This window comes from Heterodontus francisci, chromosome 35 (genome assembly GCF_036365525.1).
Source record: "Heterodontus francisci isolate sHetFra1 chromosome 35, sHetFra1.hap1, whole genome shotgun sequence".
In the NCBI taxonomy this organism is placed as follows: Eukaryota; Metazoa; Chordata; class Chondrichthyes; order Heterodontiformes; family Heterodontidae; genus Heterodontus; species Heterodontus francisci.
The window spans coordinates 26709512-26722283 of record NC_090405.1 but is presented as its reverse complement, the minus strand read 5'-3'; the positions used below and the strand labels follow the sequence as shown (position 1 = coordinate 26722283).

The 12772-nt window shown below is 43.2% G+C and overlaps 1 non-coding gene across 1 annotated transcript; it reads right to left on the bottom strand.

The window, feature by feature from the left end:
* Positions 1–6775: 6775 nt before the first annotated feature.
* trnaf-gaa (transfer RNA phenylalanine (anticodon GAA)) lies at positions 6776–6848 on the bottom strand. The gene has a single exon. It is a non-coding gene; the product is annotated as a tRNA-Phe (tRNA).
* Positions 6849–12772: the final 5924 nt, after the last annotated feature.

The window sequence follows — 12772 nt, the reverse complement described above, 5'->3', positions numbered from 1 at the left end:
GTGGATGCAGAGAACAGAAAGGCTTGCTATAATCTTCCAATCTTCCCTGGATATGGGGGAGGTGTCAGAGGATTAAACAGTGGCAAATGTGACACCCTTATTCAAGAAAGGGTGTAAGGACAGTCCGGCTAACTACAGGCCAGTTAGATTAACAGCAGTGGTGGCTAAGGTTTTAGAAAGAACAATCAGGGAAAAAATGAACAGTCACTTGGAGAGGTTTGAGTTAATTGAGGAGAGTGAGCATGGATTTATACATGGGAGTTCATGCTTGACTAATCTAACTGCATGTTTTGATGAACTAACAGAGAAGGTTTATGAAGGGAATGCAGTGGATGTTGTTTATGTGGATTTTAAGAAACGACACATAAAAGGGTGATTGAGGTTCATGGAATAGGAGGGTCAGTGTCCAATTGGATAGAAAATTGGCTTAAGGACAGAAAACAGCAAGTCGTAATAAATGGTTCATTCTCAGACTGGAAGGTTGTCGACAGTGCTGTTCCCCAAGGGTCACTGCTGGAACCACTGCTTTTTATTTGCTACAGATAAATGACTTGGATCTTGGAATATAGAGTAGAATCTCAAAATATGCCGATAACACCAAACTTGGAGAAGTGGCAAACAGTGAGGATGAAATGAACCACCTGCAACAAGACAGTGATAGGCTAGCAGAATGGGCAGACAGGTGCAGATGGATTTTAATAGTGACGAGTGTGAGGTGATGCATTTTAGCAGAAGGAATAGGGAGAGGCAATATATACTTAATGGCACAGTTCTAAAGAGTGTGCAGGAATAGAGGGACCTGTTCACTGTCACGTGAACAATTACTTCTTGTTGTGTGCTCTCAGATTTGTAACCTTCACTGTACTGGAGTGAGGTGAGATCTACTGGCAGGAAGCAAGAACTGCAATCAAGCAGCAGAAACTCCATAGTCTGTCAGGGTGAAAGAAACATTGCAATGTGAGGAAATAGTGAATGGGTTTGATTGGGTTGATAGAGACATGATTCCACTTGTGGTGGAGTCCAAAGCAAAGGCCAGAAATATAAAATTGTCATTATTAAAAGATATGAGGAATTCATGATAAATGTATTTAGGTCGTGAGTGGGTGGAATCTGGATAGAATAGAAAGTGAGATTGGGTGGACAGAAGCAGTGTGAAAGGATGGCTCAAACAAAAGGTAAACGCCCTGAAAGGTTAACTCTGTTTCTCTCTCCACAGATGCTGCCAGAGTTTCTGAACATTTCCAACACTTTCTGTTTTTATTTCAGAATTTGCAGGATGTTGCTTTGCTCTGAAAAAAAATGGATGATCGGCTTTGGCTGCCAGTGAAATTCCACAGGAGCTAAAAGGAAGTTCTGATATCAGTGGCATGTTGATCTAGGGGTATGATTCTTGCTTAGGGTGAGTGATTAATTAATGTGTGAGAGATCCTGGGTTCAAATCCAGGACAAGCCCTTCTTCTTTGGTATTTTTAGTTTAAGGTCATTGATTGGTTTCAGCCTTGCAGAAGGCGGAATTGATTTCCATATGGAGCCTGCTTGAGGACCAGAGAGCTGGATTCAAAGAGCTTGATTAACTAAATGTACAGATAGCCAAGTGGGAATATAAAGTTGTTGCAGTAATTGTGACCTGACTCCAAAAACAACAGGACTGGGTTCTGGACTGGAATGGAATGGAATGGAATTCTTCAGTGTTTCTGTTGTTTGGCTTGCATTGACTCATCGATTTTCTTGTTTTTCACTTTGTCGATGCCTTTGAATAATTGTGGATCCTTCTTCAGAGTGTCTTCTTTCACCAGGTAGTTCTGACCTCTGATGATGATGATCGTAATGAGCTTCAGCTCACTGATAGTTTTGGAAGTGAGCAGATTTCCTTTGCTTGAGTCTACAACATGGAACTCAGTCTGACATGTGGACCCATGGGAGGATTTGAATGCCACCCCTGCGTTGAAGAATACAGTTGCATCCATCCAATAAGAGACCGAGTAGAAGTGACAGTTCAGTCGGTCAAACATTAAACTTTTAATTTCAGGGTGGTGAGTTTGAGTGCCATTTTGTTTTTCCCTTTTTTAAGGCTTCATTAGCAGAGAGTACAAGGAGTGTTTGAAATGAAATTCAGCAAAAGTATGAGAAAGTCTCACTTTGATTCGGGACTCTTATCTCTCTGCAGCATCTCGCTGTGAAAGATTGAACTTCATCTCATTTCATTCCCAGCTCGGGGTCAGTGCGGCTCAGTGGGACTTCTGGCTGTCTCCTGCTTCACAATCCATCAGTGCTGAGAAAGCAATGGGGAATATTATTCACGGCTCTGTAACCAGAGGACACCGATTTAAGGTGAATGGCAAAAGAACCAAAGGCAACATGAGGAAAAACTTCTTTTGCACAGCGAGTGGTTAAGATCTGATATGCACTGCTTGAGAGTGTGATGGAGGCTGATTCAACCATGGCTTTCAAAATGGTATAAGATAATTATCTGAAGTGAAAAAAATTGCATGTTTTCATGGAATACATGAGTCTGTGGCATGAGCTGAGTTGCTCGTGCAGAGAAGTAGCACAAGCACAATGAGCTGAATGGCTTCCTTTTGTTCTGTAACTATTCTATGATCTATGATTCTTTTCAGAGTGAAATCAACACTCACATACAAGAAACTGACAAGTCCAATGTAAACCCCACACTAACATACCAGCGAATGCTAGGGACAGAGTAAAACCAACTCAGTCCTAGACTAGAAACTGACAGGTACTTTGTAAACTTCGCATTACCAGACAAGAAATTGACAGATTCTGTGTGAAACCCACAGTCACTAAGCAGCAGTTGGCAGGTAACGTGTAAAAATCTTTCTTTCATATCCCAACTACAAGGTACAAAGGAAATTAGGTACAAACCCAGGCTCACACTTCAAAGACTGAGAGATACAAAGCAAAACACATATTCACCTCCAAGTACAGAGAAGACACACTCAGAGGAGGTGCAGATTAAAGACACATGCATGTAACAGAAACTGATAGGGATAGAATCAAACCCTTTCTCACTTCTCAGAAACTGATAGATCTCGACAAAAGCTGATGCTCACATACAAGTTGTTGAAAGATATGTGGTGAAACTCACAGAGCAATAGCAGAAACAAACAGGTACTGAATAATACCCACAGTCACAGACCAAAAACTGAAATATACTGAGTTAAACACCACTTTCTCACACCAGAAACTCATGGCTGCAAAGTGAAGCTGACTCTATCCTCCCAGGCATTGACAGGTGCAAAAGAAAACACTCACGACGATTCCAGGTCATGAAATGTACGTAATAAAACCTTTCAGCTGAAAGAATAGCATGAATGACAGGTGTGGTACCCAGAATGCTCAGCGGCCTAGAATCTGCCCTCTCTGTGACAGGATGGGGCGCGCAGGCGCAGTAGAGACAGCTCTGTCAGCAGCTGGAGCTGCGGGTTCGGAGTTGGAGCGGGATATACACAAAGTGCGAGAAGACTTTGCGGGCTCACACAGCTGGAGCAGGGCCTCAGGGCCACAATAACATGGAACAATCCCATCTGTATCCCTGCGGATGGCGGTGGTGAAGCTTTTCCTGGTGAGGCTTCCCGAAACGGCGTCTATAAGTGGATAAGAATTGGGGACTGGGCAGGGAGCGTCTCTAAATGAATAAAATTTGGGTACTGGTCAGGGAGCTTCTCTAAATGAATAAGAATTGGGGACTGGGCAGGGAGTGTCTATAAATGAATAGGAATTGGGGACTGGGCAGGGAGCGTTTCTAAATGAATAAGAATTGGGGACTGGTTAGGGAGCGTTTTTTTATTCGTTTGTGGGATGAGGGCGTCGCTGGCTCGATCTCAGCTCGAGTAATGTGTCCAGTTCTGGGCACCAGGCTTTAGAAAGGACATCAAAGCTTCTGAGACAGTTCGGAGGAGATTTACTAGAATGATACCAGAGATGAGGGGTTTTAGTTCTCTGGACAGGCTGGTGAAGCTGGGATTGTTCTCTTCAGAGTAGAGAAGGTTAAGGGAAGATTTAATAGAGGTGTTCAGAATCATGAAGGATTTTCATAGGGTAGAGAGGGAGAAACTGTTTCCACTGTCCTGGGGGTCAGTAACCAGAGGACACAGATTTAAAATAATTGGCCAAAAATGTCAAGGGGAGGTGAGGAGAGATCTTTTAACCCAGTAACTGATTCGGATTTGGAATGAATTGTCTGACAGGGTGGTGGAAACAGATTCAATTATAACTTTCATAAAGGAATTGGACAAATATTTCAAAGTGAAATTCTCCAGGATTATGGGGAAATAGGCAGGGGGTTGGACTAATTGCATCTTTTTGTCAGAGAGTCAGCAGAGGCACAATGGGGCCGAATGGTCTTCTTCTGTGCTGTATGATTCTATGAACATAAGAACGAGGAGCCGGAGTCGGCAAGTCAGCCCCTCGAGCCTGCTCTGCCATTCAATACAATCATGGCTGATCTCATCACGGCAGTTCTTGTTTCTTGCCAGTAGATGTCACTTCACTCCAATACAGTGAAGTTTACAAATCTGAGAGAGACACAACAGGAAAGAATTGTTCACATTATAGTGAATGTGTGGGATTTAGAAATACTAGGAGTGGAGACGAGTTATTACTTGTCTGCTCAATCCCCATTGCCCTGTAAAATTATTTCCTTCAAGTGCCCATTCAAATTCCTTTTGTAATCCTCGATTGTCTCCATTTCCACCGCCCTCGTGGGCAGCGAGTTACAGATCATCACCAATCAGTGTAAGAAAGTTATTGCGCACATTCCCCCTGTATCTCCAGTCCTAAACCTTCAATCTGTGTCCCCTAGTCCTTGTACCAATAGTTAACGGGAACAATGTTTCCTTGCCAACTTATTTAAAACTGTCAGAGCCTAAAACACATCCATCAATTCTCCCCTCACTCTCCTTTGATACAGGCAGAACAGCCCTAGCTTTTCCAACCTACACTTGTGACTAAAATCCTCCATCCCTGGATCCATTCTGGTGAATTTCCTCTGCATCCTCTCAAGGACCCTCACATGCTTTCTTAAGTGTGGTAAGCAAAACTGGAAGCAACACTCCAACTGGGGCCTAACCAGAGCTTTATAATGGTTCAGCATAACTTCCCTGCTTTGTACTCAATGCCTCTATTTATAAAGCCCAAGATCCCATATGCTTTGCGAACCACTCTCGCAATATGTCTTGCCACCTTCAAAGATTGATGCACATGAACCCCAAGTTCCTCTATTCCAACACACTCTTTAGAACTGTGCCATTAAGTAAATATTGCCTCTCCCTATTCCTTATGCCAAAATACATCACCTCACACTAGTCACTATTAAATTCCATCTGCCACCTGTCTGCCCATTCTGCTAGCCTATCATTGTCCTGTTGCAGGCAGTTCATATCATCCTCACTGTTTGCCGCTCCTCCAAGTTTGTTGTCATCGGGATATTTTGAGATTCTACTCAATATTCCAAGATCCAAGTCATTTATCTTTAGCAAAAAAAGCAGTGGTTCTAGCACTGACCCATGGGGAACACCACTGTCGACTATCCTCCAGTCTGACAAAGAATCATTTCATAAGACTCGCTGTTTTCTGTCCTTAAACCAATTTTCTATCCAATTGGACACTGACCCTCCTATACCACGAACCTCAATTTTGTAAACCACCCTTTTATGTGGTACCTTGTCAAACGCTTCCTTAAAATCCATATAAACAACATCCACTGCATTCGCTTCATCAAGCTGCTCTGTTAGTTCATCAAAAAATGCAGTTAGATTAGTCAAGCATGAACTCCCATTTATAAATCCATGCTCACTCTCCTTAATTAACTCAAACCTCTCCAAGTGACTGTTGATTTTTTACCCTGATTATTCTTTCTAAAACCTTACCCACCACTGCTGTTAATCTAACTGGCCTGTAGTTAGCCGGACTGTCCTTGCACCCTTTCTTGAATAAGGGCATCGCATTTGCCACTGTTTACTCCTGGCGCCTCCCCCGTATCCAGGGAAGATTGGAAGATTATAGCCAACTCTTCCATTATCTGCATCCGCATTTCCTTTCGCAACCTGGGATGTGAGCCATCCGGACCAGGTGATTTATCTTCCCTAAGCACAGCCAGCCTTTTTAGTACCTCCCTCTCTCAATTTGTACTCTCTCCATTGTCTCTACTCTCTTCACTTCGACTGATATTTTGTCCAATTCCACTTCCTGAGTGATCACTGATACAAAGTACTCATTAAGCAGATTAACATTGCCCTGCACCTCTAAGCATATATTATCCTCTTTGTCCCTAATAGGCCCGACTCAACTTCTTACTACCCACTTATCATTTACATGCTGCTCGAAGATTTTTGGGTTTCCTTTCATGTTGATTGCCAGTCTATTCTCATAGAAATAGAGAATAAGCAAATATAGAAGATGTAAGTATTTCCCATCCTTGATGAGGTGGAACTTTTTTATGTTGTGGGTGGTAATGACTTGGCCCACGAGTGTGGTGGAAGCAGAGACAATCAATGATTTGAAAAGGAAATTGGATGGATACTTGAAGGAAAGAAAATTGCAGGAGGAAAGGGATCGAGCTGGTGAGTGGAACTGACTAGATTGCTCCGGGGAGAGCCAGCATGGACGTGATAGGCCAAACGACCACCTTCTGTGCTGCAAATGACTCTGTGTTGTTTCTCAAATTCAATCCACTGGTGCTTGGTAAATAATTTCAAAGTAAATTGTGCAACTGGAAAATCAGAACCAAGGCAAGGGACACATAAGGAAGCAGAAGTGCTGAAACCCGGGATTGAACCAGGGACCTTTAGATTTTCAGTCTAACGCTCTCCCGACTGAGCTATTTCAGCCCTACATTAACAGTGTCTTGGTGTCCGTGTTTTGGAAGAAAATACATACATTCAAGTTTTCCAAAAAATTAAAGAACACAACATGTGAGTAATATTTCCCATTGCTTTCTCAGTACTGATGGATTGTGAAGCGGGAGACAGCCAGAAGTGCCACTGAGCCGCACAGACCCCGAGCTGAGAATGAAATGAGATCAAATTCAATCTTTCATAGTGAGATGCTGCTGAGAGGTATTCCCTATTCCTTTACATCACCTCACACTTGTCACTATTAAATTCCATCTGCCACCTGTCTGCCCGTTCTGCTAGCCTATCACTGTCCTGTTGCAGGCAGTTCATATCATCCTCACTGTTTGTCACTCCTCCAAGTTTGGTGTCATCGGCATATTTTGAGATTCTACTCTGTATTCCAAGATCCAAGTCACTTACCTTCAGCAAAAAAAGCAGTGGTTCTCGCACTGACCCTTGGGGAACACCACTATCGACTATCCTCTAGTCTGACCGAGAACCATTTCATAAGACTCGCTGTTTTCAGTCTTTAAAACAATTTACTATCCAAATGGACACTGACCCTCCTAATCCATGAACCTCAATTTTGTTAACCACCCTTTTATGTGGTACTTTATAAAATGCTTTCGTAACATCCATATAAACAACATCCACTGCATTCCCTTCATCAGCATTCTCAGATAGTTTATCAACAAATGCAGTTAGATTCGTCAAGCATGAACTCCCATTTATAAATCCATGCCCACTCTCCTGAATTAACTCAAACCTCTCCAAAGGACTTGATTTTTTTCCCTGACCTGTTGATCTCGTGCTGATTACAAGCTCACCATCGAGCATGTATTTGGCAATGTGACCATCATCCATTTGGCCCAGTCAACAGAGTCACCGCTGACTCAAGAGGGCAAACATGCTGCGGATCCCTGCACGCTGGTGTACTTCCGCATTCGGCACTCTGTACTGCCAGGAGATGCCCAGTATCCATCTGAGGCAGTGGAGGTGGAAGCTGTTCAGCTTCTTTTTTTGGTTTGTATAAGTTGTTGATGCTTCTCTACTCTAAAGGAGGGTGCTGAGAACACAAGCCTGGTACACATGGAGCTTTGTATTTTCGGTCACTTTGATTAGAGATACAGCACTGAAACAGGCCCTTCAGCCCACCGAGTCTATGCTGACCATCAACCACCCATTTACACTAATCCTACACTAATCCCATATTCCTACCAAACATCCCCACCTGTCCCTATATTTCCCTACCACTTACCTATACTAGTGACAATTTATAATGGCCAATTTACCTACCAACCTGCAAGTCTTTTGGCTTGTGGGAGGAAACCCACGCAGACACAGGGAGAACTTGCAAACTCCACACAGGCAGTACCCAGAATCAAACCCAGGTCCCTGGAGCTGTGAGGCTGCGGTGCTAACCACTGCGCCACTGTGCCGCCCTGTGCTGTTGGTTCACACTTGTCTTCTCAACTTTGACATGACAGCTGCAGCATTGGCAATCCTGGTGCTGATTTCAGCATCAAGGGACAGATTGCTGGTGATTGTTGATTGAAGGTATGTGAAGCTGTTGACAACCTCCAAAGTGAGGTTGTCGATGTTGATGGAAAGTGGAGTCTCTACGTCCTGGCCCGTAACTTTCATCTTCCTGATGCTGATCGTCAGTCCAAACTCTTTGCAGGCCAGGGAGAAGCTATCTACAAGCTGCTGTCAGTGAACTTCATTATGGGATGTCAGCACAGCATCATCAGCAAACAGCAACTCACAGACTAGGAATTTCCCCACTTTGGTCTTGGCGCACAGTCTTGCCAAGTTGAACAGCTTATCGTCAGCTCTGATGTGCAGGTGAACACCCCCATCTGAGTCACTGAAAGCGTACAATAGCAGCATGGAGAAGAATACACCAATTGTAAAGGATGTGATAACTAGACAGTGAGAAAATAATGATATGATTGGGCAGAGTCAACATAGATTTATGAAAAGGAAAACAGGTTTGAAAAACCTGTTGAGTTTTTTGAGGATGTTACCTATAGAACAGATAAAGGAGAACCAGTGGATGTGTGGTATTTGTATTTTCCTTTGGTAAGGTCCCACACAGGAGGTGAGTAAACAATATCAGAGCACATAGGCTTGGGGATAATATACTGATATGGATTGAGAATTGGTTAACAGACCGAAAACAGAGAGCAGGAATAACGGGTCCTTCTCAGGATGGCAGGCTGTTACTATTGGGGTACTGCAAGGATCAGTGTTGGAGCCACAACTGTTAACAACCAATATAAATGATTTGGATGTGGGGATTAAATGTAATATTTCCAAGTTTGCAGATGACACAAAGCTCGGTGAAGTGTGAGTTGTGAGGAGGATGCAGAGAGGCTTCCAGGGGACCTGGAGCGGCTCAGTGAATGGGCAAGAACATGGAATATAATGTGAATAAGTGTGAAGTTATTCACTTTGGTGGAATAAACAGAAAGACAGAGTATTTCTTAAATGGTGAGAGGTTGGGAAGTGTCGATGTCCAAAGGGACCTGGGTGTCCTTGTTCCTGAGACACTAAAAGCTCTTGTGCAGGTGCAGCAATCAATTAGGAAGGCAAATGGTATGTTGTACCCACATGAGGGGTCATGAGTACAGGAGTAAAGATGTCTTGCTGCAATTGTATAGAGCCTTGGTGAATCTGCACTGGAGTATTGTGTACAGTTTAGTCTCCTCATCTTATGAAGGATACACTTGCCATAGAGGGGGTGAAACAGAGGGTCAACAGACTAATCTTTTTTTTGCATTTATTTCATTTCATCTCAGTTTGTTCAGTTTGCTTACCTACTGTTTTTTTTCAGGTTTGTACTTGCTGCTGTTCAATATTCAGTCCGTTATTACCTAATCTGTACTAATGCTTTGTCTTTCAACACACCATAAACATATTGTTTGCCTTTGCTGCATGACCTTTTGGTCAGCTATGTGGCCTTGTCCAATCTACACCTTCTCCTTTGTTATCTCTTGCCCCACCCCCACCTCACTTGCTTATAACCTGTGACTTTTCTAATATATGTCAGTTCCGAAGAAGGGTCACTGACCTGAAACGTTAACTCTGCTTCTCTTTTCACAGATGCTGCCAGACCTGCTGAGTGGTTCCAGCATTTCTTGTTTTTGTGTCACCAGACTAATCCCTAGGATGGTGGGATTGTCTTATGAGGAAACTGGGCCTGTATTCCTTAAAGTTTCGAAGAATGAGAGGTGATCTGATTGAAACTGACAAAATTCTTACAGGGCGTGACAGTGTGGATGCAGACAGGATGTTTGCCCTGGTTGGTGAGTCTAAAACCAAAGGACATCGTCTCAGAATAAGGAGTAGGCCATTTAAAACTGAGATGGGTGGAATTTCTTCACTCAGACGGTGGTGAATCATTGGAATACTGTGCCCCAGAGGGCTGTGGCAGCTCAATCATTGAGCATGTTCAAGACAGAAATTGATAGAAATCTTGATACTCATGACATCAAGGGATATGGGGATAGCACAGGAAAGGGGCTTTGAGGTAGATGATCAGCCATGATCGAATTGAATGGCAGAGCAGGCTCGATGGGCTGAATGGCTTACTCCGATGTTCCTCTGTTCCTAAGAGAGATGGCGCCAGCGTGCAGCCCTGCTTTACCCCACTGCTGATCTTGAAAGCGTCTGATGTTGCTCCATTGTAACTGATGGAACTGTGCATGTTCTCGTGGAAAGAAGAGATGATGCCCAAGAGGTCAGGAGGGCAGCCTATGTTCCATCGCAGTTTGAAGAGGCCGTCTCTGCTGACAAGATCAAAGGCCTTAGTGATGTTGATAAAATTGTGTGAGGCTCTGTGGCGCAATGGATAGCGTGTTGGGCTTCAAAATGATGACTAAGAAGCTATTCAAAGGTTGTGGGTTCAAGTCCCACCGGAGTCAGATTTTGGACCAGAAACAGAGGAGCACAACGGAACAACAAATGAAGAAATGCGCCAAAAGCACAGACTCGGAGACAGAGCGAGAGAGAGAGGAGCAGAGCAGGGGAATAAAATCGAGGAGTGACGTCACAATGGAGAAGTGAGAGCAGGGAAACAGAGAGCCGCTGGGGTGAGCGCACAGGATTTGGTTCTTTCTTCGGTGCAGTGGAAGGAGCTGTTTGGTGAGGATCTGGTAAGCTGTGACATCACAGGCAAGCTGGTAGTTCATTGATTTGGAAGAAGCTGCATGTTTGATGACTATCTGGTAAGTGATTAAGGTCCATTTTAGTCCTAACGTTTAAAATAGTAAACAAACTAGTGGTAAGCTTAATAAAATATACAATAAAATAAACAATTGAATAAAATAATTAAGTAGTTAATTGAAACACGTTAAGGATGACAGGACAGGTGATGTGTCACAGCTGCAGCATGTGGGAGCTCCTGGATGCCAGTGTGATCCAGGGCAAACACGTCTGCAGTAAGTGTTTGCGGCTCAAAGAGGGAGAAAAAAGGAATGTAGTGGTAGTAGGGGACAGTATAGGAAGGTGGATTGACTCTGTTCTCTGCAGCAAAGAGCAAGAGTCCAGACGGCTGTGTTGCCTGCCGGTGCCAGGATTCAGGACGTCTGCTCAGGGCTGGAGCGAAACATACAATGGGAGGGGGAGGATCCAGTCGCGTGGTTCATGTCGGTACCAACGGCATAGGCAGGACAAGGATAGAGGTTCTGCAAAGTCAGTATGAGGAACTAGGCACCAAATTAAGAAGCAGAACCTCAAAGTTAATCATCTCTGGATTATTACCTGAGCCATGTGCAAATTGGCATAGGACAAATTGGCATAGAGGTGACAAAAATAAATAAAAGGACAAAACTAAATGCTCTGTATCTGACTGCATGATGCATTCAAAACAAAACAGATGAACTGAGAGCACAAATAGAATAAATAAGTACGATCTGATAGTCTTTACAGAGACATGGCTGCAGGGCGACATAGATTGGGATGTGAATATTGGAGGTGACATGGCATTTTGGAAGGACAGGAAGCTTGGAAAAGGTGGCGGGGTAGCTCTGTTAATTAATGATGGTATTAGCGTAATAGAGAGGGATGACCTGAGTTCTGGAGATCAGGATGCAGAAGCAGTTTGGGTACAAATGAGAAATCATGAAGGCAAGGAGTCACTTGTGGGAGTGGTGTACAGGACACCTAACATTAACCACACTGTCGGATGGGATATAAAGGAAGAAATAATGGCAGCTTGTCAGAAAGGTACTGTGATAATTATGGGGGATTTTAATCTACATATAGACTGGAAAATTCAGATGGGCAGAGGTAGCCTAGATGAGGAGTACATAGAATGTTTTGGGGATAATTTCTTGGAACAATACATTCTGGAGCCAACCAGAGAGCAGGCTATACTAGACCTGGCATTGTGCAACGAGATAGGATTAATTAATGACCTCATAGTTAAGGTGCCCCTAGGTAGTAGCGATTATAATATGATTGAATTTTACATTTAGTTTGAGGGTGAGGAGAGTGGGTCCCAGACTAGTATTTTAAATTTAAATAAGGGCAATTATAAGGTCATGAAAGCAGAGCTAGCTAAAGTGAACTGGCAAATTAGGTTAAGGGATAAGTCAATAGAGATGCAGTGGCAGACATTTAAGGGGATATTTCAGACTACACAGAATAGATACATTTCAACGAGAAAGAAAAGTTCCAAAGGTGGGACTCACCATCCATGGTTCACGAAAACAGTTAAAGATACTATCAAACTTAAAGAAAAAGCCTATAATTGTGCAAAGATGGGAGGCAGGTCAGAAGATTGGACAGAATATAAAAAAAACAGCAAAGAATTACTAAAAGATTGATAAGGAAGGTAAAGTTAGAGTATGAGAGAAAGCTCGCAAGAAATTTCAAGACAACTAGTAAGAGTTTCGATAGATATTTTAAAAAGA